Consider the following 13,570-nt stretch of genomic DNA (forward strand, 5'->3'; position numbering starts at 1 on the left):
TGATATCCACCAGACCATTTGTTTTGATTGTTGTTATAAAAACGCGGTGGAACAACAGGCTTCTTGTAGTAACCTTTATCTTTTTCAAAATTCATTTATCTCTTTGTCTGATTTAAATCTTTTACTTCAGACAGATCAATTTCAATCAATTGAACACTTTTGTCAATTTAGCAACATTAACATTCTCCAGTGGAAACTCAGAATCCGAATACAACTTATCCGATCCCGACATCTTGTACATGACAAGAGTAGGTTCTTCATTTAAGTTGTTTTTAGACTTTTGTTTCGGAATGTATTTATCCAAGAAACATTCATCTTCCTCAGTAGTGTCACTTTCAGACTTTAAAACTTTTTCAACCACACTTTTCACAACTTCAGATTGGACACTATCTTCAACTGAAGATGAAGTGAAAGTGACATCAATCGTGTCCGGAAGTTTCACTTCATGAACATCTTCATCATTAACCAGCCCTGATTGTTTCTTTGAGTAATTGTTTAAAACTGGTGGTGGAGCTTGATGATATCCCACCCCTGTTCCATCCGAAAAGACATCTTCGCCTGCTTTGTTTTTCCCGATGGGTTTGGGAACAATGTGTTGTAAAACAAAGCTTGCAGAGTTGTAACTGGTTAATTTCAGATTAATGCGCTCATTTTCAATTTTAGCTTCTTGGAATTGAAGCTTCAACTTAGCAATTTCATCTAGTTGCTGGTTGATTAACTCCTCTTTAACTCTAAGAACGCCTGTCAGTTGAAGATTTTCTTTGTCTGTCTTACCATTTCTTTCATCAGAATCTTTAACCGTTCGTTTTAGCTTCTGAAAATTTTCTGAGATTTGACGATTTTCAAGAATCAATTTTTCATTTTCTTTTCTAATTCTTTCTACGTCATTTTTATCGTTTTCGATTTTCTCAGTTAATTCTTTTAATTTTTCGTTCGAAGCTTTTAACAACTTATCACGGTTTAAGATCTGATCTTCAACACTTCTGACTCTAATAGTCAGTTCTTCAACCTTCTTACCATTAAGGTAAGCAACTGTACTACAAACTTTGCACTCTTTCATGCAATTTTTGCAGTTGTTCTCAGATTTAGCATTCTTACCTGACTCATGTGTATCATTTGAACTGACCTTGTTTTTGGACTCAGTTCCAGAACCAGAAACTACCTTTAGTTCTTTTGCAGTAAGAACCTTGTCAGCCATCTTCTTCAAGTTTTCAGCGGTGAATTCTTGTGATATATCAATAATTCCATCATCGATCTTCTTTGGCTGCGGCTCTTTTTCTATCTCTTTCTTTTTCTCATCAGATTCTCCTCCTCCCCACCATTCTCTTTGTCTGGCTTCTTCTTCATCAGCAAGTTGTTTGGTGAGCACTTCAATATCAACAGTATCTGGATCCACAGCTATGTTACCATTAGGATCAAGATAACATTCTCTATCAGGATCCCATCGCCTTGCTTTCTTTGCTTCCATCCAGGTACAATAGATTTTGCTTTTCATGACTTGAGCTGTTGCCTTCCTGTTCACATACTTCACTTCTTCAGATCTGTTATCTTTAAACGGAACAATCTTTGCTGCTGCAAAGGCATAGCCAACTGCGTCTTCCTCAGGCAAAACATCACTCCAATCATAACCTTCATCATCATGAAAAACTGCAAGTGCCCTGGATTTTTCTTTGGGTGCCTCCTCTATCTGCTTCATCCTGGGAGGTTCTGCTTTATTCTGATGATAAATTGCCCTTTTGTAATAATCCTCTCGAAAAGGATTTGCAGCATCATCAGTGTAAGCATTTCTGCACTCACGCTTAAAGTGACCTTTTTGTTTACATTTAAAGCATGTCACTTTTGACTTGTCAAAGCCTAACTTGGTAGAAGGTCCACCAATAGACTGTCTTCCAGTAATTTCCATGAATCGCTACGCTCTTCTCACTGCACTTGCCATACACCACCTTATATCGATCAATTCCATCTCCTCAGGGTCGATTTGATCGTGATCTTCCTTTGTTAGGTTGGTGTTGCCTATCTTTCCTGCAACGAGACTTTCGTACGATTCTAACACAGACGCTAAAAACACCATCTGTTGTTTAGCAGATTCTTCACTGAAATTCTGACCATTCTTCAGATCCACAGCAATGTTGCATTGAAATAGATTCTTTTGCGCAGATTGATTTGAAGTACTTGATGAAGAACCACCATGATAGCCACTGCTAGGAGTTTCTTGATTCATTGTGTTTGAACTTTCTGCTGAAAAGGCTGTCTTAGGAGATGCAGTCTTTGGAATCATACTGCCTCTGTAATACAGCTCCACATTCTGCTGATAAGATGTGTTATTGACTTTACTGGATTTTTTGATCTCCAATTCATGGCTTTCCAGTCTTTCGATAAGCAGATCAACTTTCAAATCAGCCGGCTTTTTTGTATTCTTCAGCATCAATGCAAAATACTGCCAGTCTTGCTCATTCGGTAATGCGTCAAACAATTTGTCTACCAGCTCTTCTTGAGTGTAAATGATGTCATGTCTAGCAAGCTCCATCTTCAGATGTCCGAATCTCTCAATCATCTTGGAAATAGACTCGTTCTTTAAACAACCAAACAAATCAAACTCTTTTCATAACAGTTTCTTTTTGTTCTTAACTATTTCAGCACTACCAATACATTTTATTTTTTATTTTTCCCAAAGCTCTCTCGAATCTTTGTACTCGATCAGTGCGATAATATCATCTCACTCAGATTGGTGAAGCAGAGCAATACACTTTTGTTCAGCAACATATCTTTCAATCTGATTTTCTTCCAAATTCTCATAATCTGATCTTCCCAAATCAAAACCATTTTTCAAACTTCTCCAACTGGGATAAGCAAATGCTTTAAGCCATTCCTCAAATCTTGTAGCCCACCTGTTGTAATCTTCAATAGCCATCAACTTGGGCGGCTTGTTATATGTCCCATATGCACTGTCTACACTCATAGCATCCGAAAGAATTTTCTTCACACTTGGTGTTGGTGTAGTTTCACTCATGTTGTTTGATGTGCCATCTCCCGACCCACTGGTAAATGCAAACACGTCACTAAATGGATTCATGAAATCATCCATCTTTCAAGTACCTAAAACAGTCAACAAACACTTAGAAAATTTTGAAATTTTGAAAAGTAGCTTTCAAACGAAATTAGTTGAAGTGGAATTGCTTCAAACGGAATTCCAACTCAAACGGAATTAAGAGTTTCAAACGGGATTACTGATTTCAAACGAAATTAACAAACGATATCTAATTCCGTGCGGAATTAGAACAACTTCAAACGGGATTAAATCTCTTGAAGCGAAATTAGGTTCTTTGAAGCGGAATTAGGGGCTGTTTGGTAGCCTCTAAATGGTCATTAAGAGGCTACCTCTTAATGGAACCATTAAGAATTTTACCAATGAGAATGTAGAAGAATGTGACATGTGATGATTTACCATTCAGAGGTTACCTCTTAACCATTCAGACTTGAGGTTACCTCTTATTCATTCAGAGGTTTCAAACCATTAAGAGGTAGCATCTGAATGGTCATTAAGAGGCTACCAAACAGCCCCTTAGTAATTCCGTTTCAACTCTTCCAACGGAATTTGATTCCGTGTGACTTTTCAAGCGAAATTAAGAACTTTTTGGCTAATTCCGTGCGGAATTAGTGATCCAGTTCAAACGGAATTATGATGACATCAGCATTTTCGAACAGATTTTCACGCGGAATTAGCAATTTTATCCAATTTAGATCGAATTTTAGTCCAATTCTTTCAAGGATTAGTTAACACTATGTTTCGCTTATTATATGTGAAAATCGGGTCATTTTGTCCGTTCAAACTTGTTCAAATCAGAAAAGAATGAGTAGAAGTGAGAGAATCCGATGAAATCAAGCTGAATCGGTATGAACTCCTCGTCCTGAGCTCTGATACCACTTGTTGGATCGACGTGTGACCCTAACGAGTCAATCCGATGAGTTCAGCATCAAAAACAAAGGCGGAATCAGTGTAATTGATGTAAAACAGCTTGTTCCTTTCTAATTATCTTCTTATTGATTGATTCTGAGCTTTTTACAATTCTGATAACAATTCGGCAGCACCTCGGCTCAGAGACTATGACTTAATTCCGTATGAAATAACACGACAGATCAAGGACAAGTTTTTATGAAATTGACTTTAGGATATTAAATTCTGATAACAATTCTGATAACAATTCGGCAGCACCTCGGCTCTACAAAACCCTACTATCCATTTATGTGATAGAAGGGTAATTAAATTCGAATTTGGCTTCTTGGTAATTATGGTTCTTGAACATTCTTATTTGGGGCTTTTGATACTAAGGACAAGTTTTTATGAAATTGACTTTAGGATACTGATTAGATTAGTTCATGGAAAAGTTATCGAATTTTTAGATGCCTTATGAATTTACTATGAAGTTTTGATCATGATATATCATATGGAAAAAATATATAAAATATGGGTTTATCAAAATATAAAACTCATCAACCTTATTTTTGAATTTTTACAAAATAAATAGATAATGGAATTTGTATTGGACTTCATGATCTATGGAACTACTGTTAATAGAATGATGGTATAACTATATACATAAGAAAAGATTGATTTTTACAAAATTACTATAAAGGATATTTGATATCTAATACTAACAAAAGATTCCATCTAATGCCATGTGGCATTCTCTAATTTAATTTATTTATATAATGTCACATGGCATTTTCTCATTTAATTTATTTATATATGAAACTAATACTATATTAATATATATTAGATTAACCTCTCATATTATTAATTATTGAGATACCTAATAATATATAAAAATAAATAATTATATACTCTTATACAATCAGCAACTTGGTTATGTTTAATTTATTTAAAAATCATACCCTTTAGTTCATTGTACTCACATCCTTTTATATTATATGCACAATCCATCCATTTAATCATCGTGCCTCTTTACGAGACACCGTTTAAAGAATTCCTCCTGAATTACTAAAATCATAGAATCCCACCCATTCATTAGTTATTTTAAATAGTTTATATTACTTATCGGTTGAAATTACGAAACGATTTGACTATTTGTTATTCAGTGCTTTAACATAAAATATAAATATAATTTCCGTTTCCTACTCCCACCGACTCATTAAATTTCCATCAAATCATGAACGTTTTATATACCTCATACACACATTTACATTTAAATTAAATACTCACTTACATGCATTTGCATATGCATATATGTAAACATGCATATATTTTATCATAATATACAAAAATCTACGAACCAGTATTTCCAAACATAACGAGTTACGGCGATTCTGAATAATTCAACATAATCTTTGTGTCCAAACATCACGAGGGAAAAGAACATTTCCAAACATTGCGACGGTTCCGAATAATCTAAATGAGTACCACATAATCATAATTAATAACCGCTTCCACCGTCGACATCGAATCACCAAAGTCTATGATATTCCAAATTCGATTTCTTACTCCTTCAATCTCCATTAACCTTCCGGCCACCATTTACGATCATATCAAGTATATTTCTTGGATTGTGTGTGTTTTTAAAGTATTTTGAGTAGATAAACAATCAGTTTGATTTTATTCAATGATTTTGTTTGAGGGATGATGGGGATGACGATGTTGATAATAAAAAGGTAGAATATTTCTTATACTTTATTTTTCTTAGTTTTACATAGTGGATTTTGACATTTTGTATGAAAATCATGTTGTGTGTGTTGTGAATTTTGGAGTTTGTGGGTTGGTCAATATATGTTGACTGAAGTAAAATTAAATATTAAACAATAATCAAATATGATAAGACCCAGTTGTGATTTGAACATGAAGAAACCTTAGAATATGGGGTATGGGGCGGGGTTGGGGTGTGGGTTGGGTACAAACGTTCAAGTCACTACCCTGGGTAGGCTTGGGTTTTGGCGTGGCCCCTTGGGCGGGGGTTTCGGCCCGGGCGTTGGGCTGGGGTTTCGGCTCGGGCGTTGGGCGGGGCTATCAATATGGCGGGATCTCATTGGCCAAGACAAGTAGCCGTTTGGGCTAGCCGTTGGCCAACGGCTATGTGTTTAAAAAAAATATGTTTTCACCATAAATACTCACACTTCTATTCATTTTTTTACCACAACTACTCCACTTCTTCTATAATCATCTCTATCTTATTTTTTTAAAAAAAAAATCTCATCCAACCACAATACGAAAAATGAATCCTCATAATCATGGTTTTGACCCGAACAATCCGTGGGCATTCGCGAGGGCTTGGGTTCAGAAATCTCTACATCCAACTTTATATATTTTTAAAAATTTTGTAGCCCTTGTTTTAATATTTATGTTTTTTATTATATAACTTTGTAATATATTAAATGTTGTTTTTATTAAAATAGGAAATTCTTAACATAGAAACCAATTGTGGGACGCGATCAGTAAAGCATTCCACGAAGAAATGGAAAGGGAGCTTTATCGTGAAAATGATAGCTTATCCTCGAAGTGGACTGAGATAAGCGGGCAACTCACCAAATTTAGTGGTTACTTACATAAGGCAAAGCAAAACCCAAAAAGTGGTGAAACCGAAACCGACTTTGTTACAAATGCATTGGTTACATATAAAACGAATGTGGGGAGCGACTTCCGTTTCATGCATTGTTAGGACATTTGTAAGTTCCATCCCAAGTGGGCGAATATCCCCAGTGGTAGCGAAACTGACACGTCTTCCAAAAGGTCAAGGACACCCTCGTCCCAAGCCCAATCGGATGCACGAGATCAAGAGTTGGAGGACGATGTGGATGATTCACCAAACCGGCCAGAATACGGAAGAGATGCCGCAAAAAGGCGCGCTCAAAAATCAAGATCGGGTACGCCATCGCCTTCAGTTGGGAGTTCGGGCTTGCGTAGGGGAGTATACAGCGATCAGTTGGAAGACATTGCATGCAACTTAGATACATTTAACGTATTCCAACAACAAAGGGCCGAAATTCGGAAGAGCAAAGAAGCTAGGGATGCCCTGAAACAAAGACGAGATGATAGGAAATTTCTAGCTCAGTCCATCGATCACCTATCAGATGAAGAGTTGGAAGTAATGTTGGAGACGAGAGAAGAGATAAAGAAAAAATATTCCAAGCACTAGGAATTTTTTTATGTAATTTCCTTTATTTAAAAAAATTAAATTTGTTTATAAAAAATATAAATATGGAGGTTTGGGCTGGCCACGCCCCAAACCCCCGCCCCACGATACTGTCTTCAATGTGAGTCAGCCCAGCGAAGCCCACCCAAGCCACGTGTCGAGCTACGCCCCAAACCCCCGTCCCTTCATACCCCAAGATCTTATATCCAATAAAATAATAATTAGAGTGATATTTTCTTATTTGTGCATAAAGAATTAAGAAATTGTGGATGAAGAAGTTTGAGTGTGATCTTTGTTTCACCATACGAGTGCTTTTTAAGTTTTATGCACTGCTGGAATTGTTTATTTTATTAATTTATACTTTTTTGTTAAAAAAAAATAATTGTTTACAATGTGTTGTCATGAAGACATGAACTAGGTTAAATGTTTGTGAACTGTATGCATTAGCCGAATTTGAAAGTGGAAACTACAACAAAACTAACTTATCATCATATCCAAAGTAACAATACTAAATGATATTAGGCTATAGGGTGTGGTCATGACCCTCATGACCACCATGACCCTCTATGTTAGTGTCATGTAACTCATCTTTAATACACCATCCAAAACCACTACCCTAAGGGTATGGTCATGACCCAAACCATTAGCCCCCTTATTTATTATCTTTGTCTAAACAAAAAGGAAATGATTTGTTGAAAAATGGAAAGGAGGACCATGGTTGCCATGGTTTAATCCATGCAAACCATGGTGGATCAATCAAGGGGGTGGTGTAGCCTTCCATTCATGTTCCTAGGTGGCAAATCATGTCCCAACCATGATCCCCACACCCTATAGCCTTATAATCATATTGTATGGCTAAAAGTAGAGTGTTCGCTGTTCGGTTAAAAACCGAGAAACCGTCATCGATTTGGTTTCATGGTTGGTCTATTTATTATCTTTTGGTCAGTAGGCTTCAAAAGCTTTAAACTTATATGAATGATTTGGATACGGTTTACACCGGTCTCCGGGCATATCAAACCGGACAGTATGATGCACTATATCCTTAGATTTTTTATTTCATATTTTTAGGCTTAATTAATAGGCAGTGGAATCGGCACTCATCAAAAGTTGGAGCGGGAGTTGGCACTCAACGGAGTCAACGGTTCACACACATAATTTTTGCGTTTTAGCTTTTAGTTATGTAGTATATAATTCACAAATCTCAAATGCTTAGTACACTGTTTTGAACCAACAATGAAGTCTTATGCTTTTGATATAAGAAAATAAACAAATCAACAATTAATTTGGGGTAATTTGCAGCAAAATTTGTTACATTCTCTTAAAAAATAAACCAGTGGCATAATTAGATTTTAACTAGATCTATTAAGAAAGCTCAAACTGTGAAACCAAAATATAAATAATGATTTGATTAGGTCTAAATTTAATGGTTAGATAAAATAATATTGGTTAATTTGGTTGTGCCTAAATTTCTATTTCTAAATTAGATTAGATATTAGAATTTGGGCAATTTCTTAAAATAGGCAATTTCTTAAAGCACTTTCTGTATTTTAAAATAAAAAGTTTTAATGTGGTGTATATATAGAATGGAGATAAAGTAATATGGAATTGTTTTGCATAATCTCATATAGTGCAAGCAGAATTTTGCATAAAAATAACCAACGTTCCACCGTAACGCGCGGATTAACATTAACTCATTGTTATACATTATCCAATTTATCTTTGTGTTAGTTTCTTGAACTTTATTTTTTAAGATTACATTTGATCAATGGGAAAAAACTAATGGGACAAATTTGATTTGTTTTAGTTATTAACAATATCAAATGTATAATTTGAAGAAATAGTTATTGAAATCCGTTGTATGATTCGACAAGAATTCAATTTCGATCGATATCGGTTTGGTTCATTACAGTAATGACACTCTGTATAACAACCGAGAGAAAAAACCAAAGAAATAAAGTCGTTAGACTTAAGAGTATAAAAATTTTGTGGTCATTTTAAAAAATGTTTAAACTTTAATATTCTTGTCACAAAAACATAAAAGAAAAGAGAACATTATATTAAAGTGAAAACCGTTACTGAAATCTATGTTCAAGCTGATGTTTAACATTTAGAAGTACTATTTCAAATTATTTGTAATTCAAGTTGTTTAAATTGTAAGGTTTAACTTATGTATTTAATGATAATTAGCAATAATTATCCATTATATATTGGCCTCTTAATATGTATAAATTTATTTCAAAAATATAATATTTTTCTTTAAATTTCAAAGAAAAAACTTTGACATTTTCTTGATTATGGGTGGTTTAATTTAAGCAATTCTTGTATGATATTTATCATCTTTTACTTACGTAAGATATTTTATTTATAAAACCCATGTAAAACATAGATCTATAACCTAGTATAATAATATAAAAATTGTATTTTCTTGACATGATATTTTATATTTATAATTGTCTAGTTTATTAACATACTATATGGTATTTGGTGGTTAAACTAAATTTAGCATTATACAAAATATGTATATATTAACATAAGTAATTTTATGTTATTATTATAAATAGGCCTGTAAATGAACCAAACGAACACGAACATAGGCATGTTCGTGTTCGTTCATTTAACTTTAGCCGAACATGAATATGAACACGAACATATGATCGAACACAATTTTTTGTACGTGTTCGTTCATTTAGAAATCGAGCATGTTCGTGTTCGTTCATTTAAAACCTAAATGAACATAAACGAACATAAACAAAATAAACTTAATTGAACATATTTGAATAAATATAATTAACATGATTGAACAAATATAAACGAACACAAATGCACGTAATTGAACAAATATAAACAAACAAAATTTAACATTAGTGAACACAAACAAACAAGTTTAATATTTACAGTTCATCCGAAAACACATCTAAATTAGAGTTCATACACAGAAAATTAAGTAGCTTTTTTATATAAATATTAAGTAAACGATCAGTTACATTTTAAAATTTCATTTTTTATTACTAGAAAATTCAATTACTAATTAGTTATATTTATATAAGTAGGTAGAAAACCTAATATTTATATAAATACAACTATTTATGTATTTACTAAAATTTAAACGTAAATAAACCAAAGTTCACGAACATAAACGAATGTTCACGAACATAAATGAACGAACATATGGTGTGTTCATGTTCATTCATTTAATTAAAAGAACAAAATCTTTTGTTCATATCCGTTCGTTTATTAAATAAACAAACATAAACGAACTTCCCGCAGAACAAGTTCACGAACAATTCATGAACGTTCGGTTCGTTTACAGGCGTAATTATAAATAACGTTAAATTTGTTTATGGAATTGTATGATCATTTAATTGTTTGTAGAGTTTAAATGAAAATTTTCTTAGTTAATGGAGTAATTATTCATATTATGTGATTTAACAATTTGTAGAAACTAGTTATGCATATATTTTTTTATATAAAAGTGACTAATTTAATTATTACAAACTAATTATTTGGACTCAAATGGCATTCCATATACGATGTACAACATCCTAGTTGATATAATTTTTTAGGTAGATTAGCTAATAATATACTCATAAAAATATAATTAATACATTTATATTGATTATGTTAATTTTTATATTAATTCATGATGTTATGTATTGATCATATCCTTGACTCGTCATTTGACCAACTTAACATGATTTCCAAGAGGTGCCCTTTTAAGTGATTAACACCTACCTTATTACGATCACGTAGCCATGTTCGATTCGAACAATGACTGCACTATAACGGTCTAAACCGAAAGTCAAAGCAAAAGTCAATTTGTTTGACTTTCGGCTAAATAAAAGCCTATAAGCAGAATAGGAACACTTACTTGTGATCCTAGAAAATGTTATAACTCAGGGGAGGCCTCTTGAAAGAGGCATGCTCCAGAATAGAGTGATAGAGGAAATATTGAAGAAATGACCAAGTTGCCATGAACACGAGGGCTCTATTTATAGTGGAAGAGGATGAAGTGGGATGAAGCCAGGTGTTAGAGGTGCTCTAGGATCATTCCAGGTGGTTAGGGAGGTGTCAAGAACTGAAGAAAGGTGGCATTTTGCGTGAAAGGTGGCAAGAGGACAGAGTTTCTTTGCTCCCAAACAAAATCTGCCTAGATACAGTCCTTACGGAGCATATGGGCTTCTGGCTTACGGTCCGTAAGCTAATTAGGCGCCCCTGGTTTTTGAACTTCATACGAACCGTAAGCTATAAAGTCTTGTTGTCCGTAACCAAATGCCAGCTACAATCTAAATTACCCTGCTTACGGTCCGTAAGCGGTCACTCAGAGGCCAAAAATTGGCATGTTGACAAATATGGTCCCTCCACATCATTCTTCCATTATTTTGTACAAAATAGTCCCTCTTGCCAAACAACGTGGCATAATATGAGAGTTTAATGGACACGTGTCATTATATTACTCAACACAAATTTACGAGGTGTTACAACTTAGGTTGAAGGGTGTGGTATCAGGGAGGAGGTCGGGAGCTGATGTGGCCTCCTTCCCTGATGGGGAACCCCCCCCCCCCGGTTGTGATTTTGGTGCCCACATGAAAAATCCCTTGATCTCCCCGATGATATGTTGTGTGTTGTTATGGTGATTTGGAGTGTTATGATTGGAGGGAAAGGGGAACACCACGCCCTTAAAGGATGGAGAAGAAGGTGGTGTGAGGTGGAGGTGATGTGGCGGAGGGGGTGGTCGGAGAAGAGGACAACCACACCCCTCAGCCTTATGGAAATATCTCAACAAGAACCATTTCATATTTGAATTCCAAAGTCCTTCCAATAACTTTCCAACTAAATCATTACTTTTGAGATTTGAACTTTACTAAATGTGATTAGAGAAAATACTTTGGTTTTAAGATAATTCATTTGATTATGTTATTATTACCTTGTTTAATTCTCTCTAATCTCTAATGTATCCACTTGTTGGTTAGGCTTTGATGTATGCATGTTAGTCTTGGTTTTCCATACTTCAACTATGTAGACTTCAATCTTCACATTGTGTCCTTTGTCTTTGTACATATATAGTATTTTTGTACTTAGTGATTCGTTAAGCATTAAGTGTTGACATGTATGTAGTATCAACAACTACTAGTATGTGTACATTCTTAATCAACAACTAATAACACAAATTAATTTCAACATTATTAAAACAATGGATCATTAGGGAATAAAATATCCATAGCTTTCATTAAACCATTTTTTCCAACAAGCTCTATATAACTAAACCATAATAATAATAAAGTATAGCTAATAGTGACAACATTTACAAGGGTCTCCTGGTTTGTATTCATCATTGTTTCTTATTTTGCATACTAGTGAGCAAACCTTAACCGTTAACCGAAATTGACCAATAACCAAATCGCCACTAAACCGATAACCGAGATTATTTGATGGTTTGATTACCCGATTATTCGGTTATGGTTATGGTTAAGGGTTCCCATAACCAAACGTTTACCAAACCAAACCAGTTATGTTGTTGGGTGCAATAATTTATTTCGAGATCATTTTTTATTTTCCATAACCAAACGTTAACCAAACCAAACCCGAGATTATCATTGTTTCTTATTTTCCATACACAAACCTATTCAAAATGTACATTACTGTGAGATTAACATAATTCATTTCGAGATCGAAATGCATGTCATTACTTTACCCAAACCAGTCTATAACCGATAGTTAGCCTTACGATTTCTCAATCTTCCATTACCAAAGCTCAGTTATATTTATTAGGGGTGTGCAAAAAACCGAATTAACCGAACCATAACCGAATTAACCAACAAAACCGAACCGAAAAAACCGAACCAAATAAAAAACCGGTGGGTCGGTTAATGGTTTTTTTGAAAACCGAATGTAGCGGGTCGGTTATGGTTATCATTTTTTCCATACCCAACATAACCGAACCGAACCGACATGTAATAAATTTTTGTAGGATTTAGGACTTTTCACCATATTTTTAATATTTGATGTTTTTGACTGAAGATTTTTAGTACTTATTGGTTTTTCATATCATTTTGTGGCTTTGGTTGAATATTTATTTGAATTTATGGAATGTATCGTATCACTTTATTTGAATATTCGATAATAATTGGTATTAATATTATAGATTATATGTATTTTTTAATACTATGTAGTATACTAATATATACAAATATGCAATAACAATTTATTTCATGTTAAAAAATAAGTTATTTTTAGCTAATCTAAATACACGGTTAACCACCCATAACCGACCCGCTATAACCATCAAAACCGAATAACCATAACCACCATAACCGATCGGTTATGGTTATGGTTATCCAATAACCGATGTCGCGGTTATGGTTATGGTTTTTGGTCAAAACCGACCCAAACCGACCCATGCACACCCCTAATATTTATAGTCAAGCCTC

Source organism: Helianthus annuus, chromosome 4, assembly GCF_002127325.2.
Source record: "Helianthus annuus cultivar XRQ/B chromosome 4, HanXRQr2.0-SUNRISE, whole genome shotgun sequence".
NCBI lineage: Eukaryota > Viridiplantae > Streptophyta > Magnoliopsida > Asterales > Asteraceae > Helianthus > Helianthus annuus.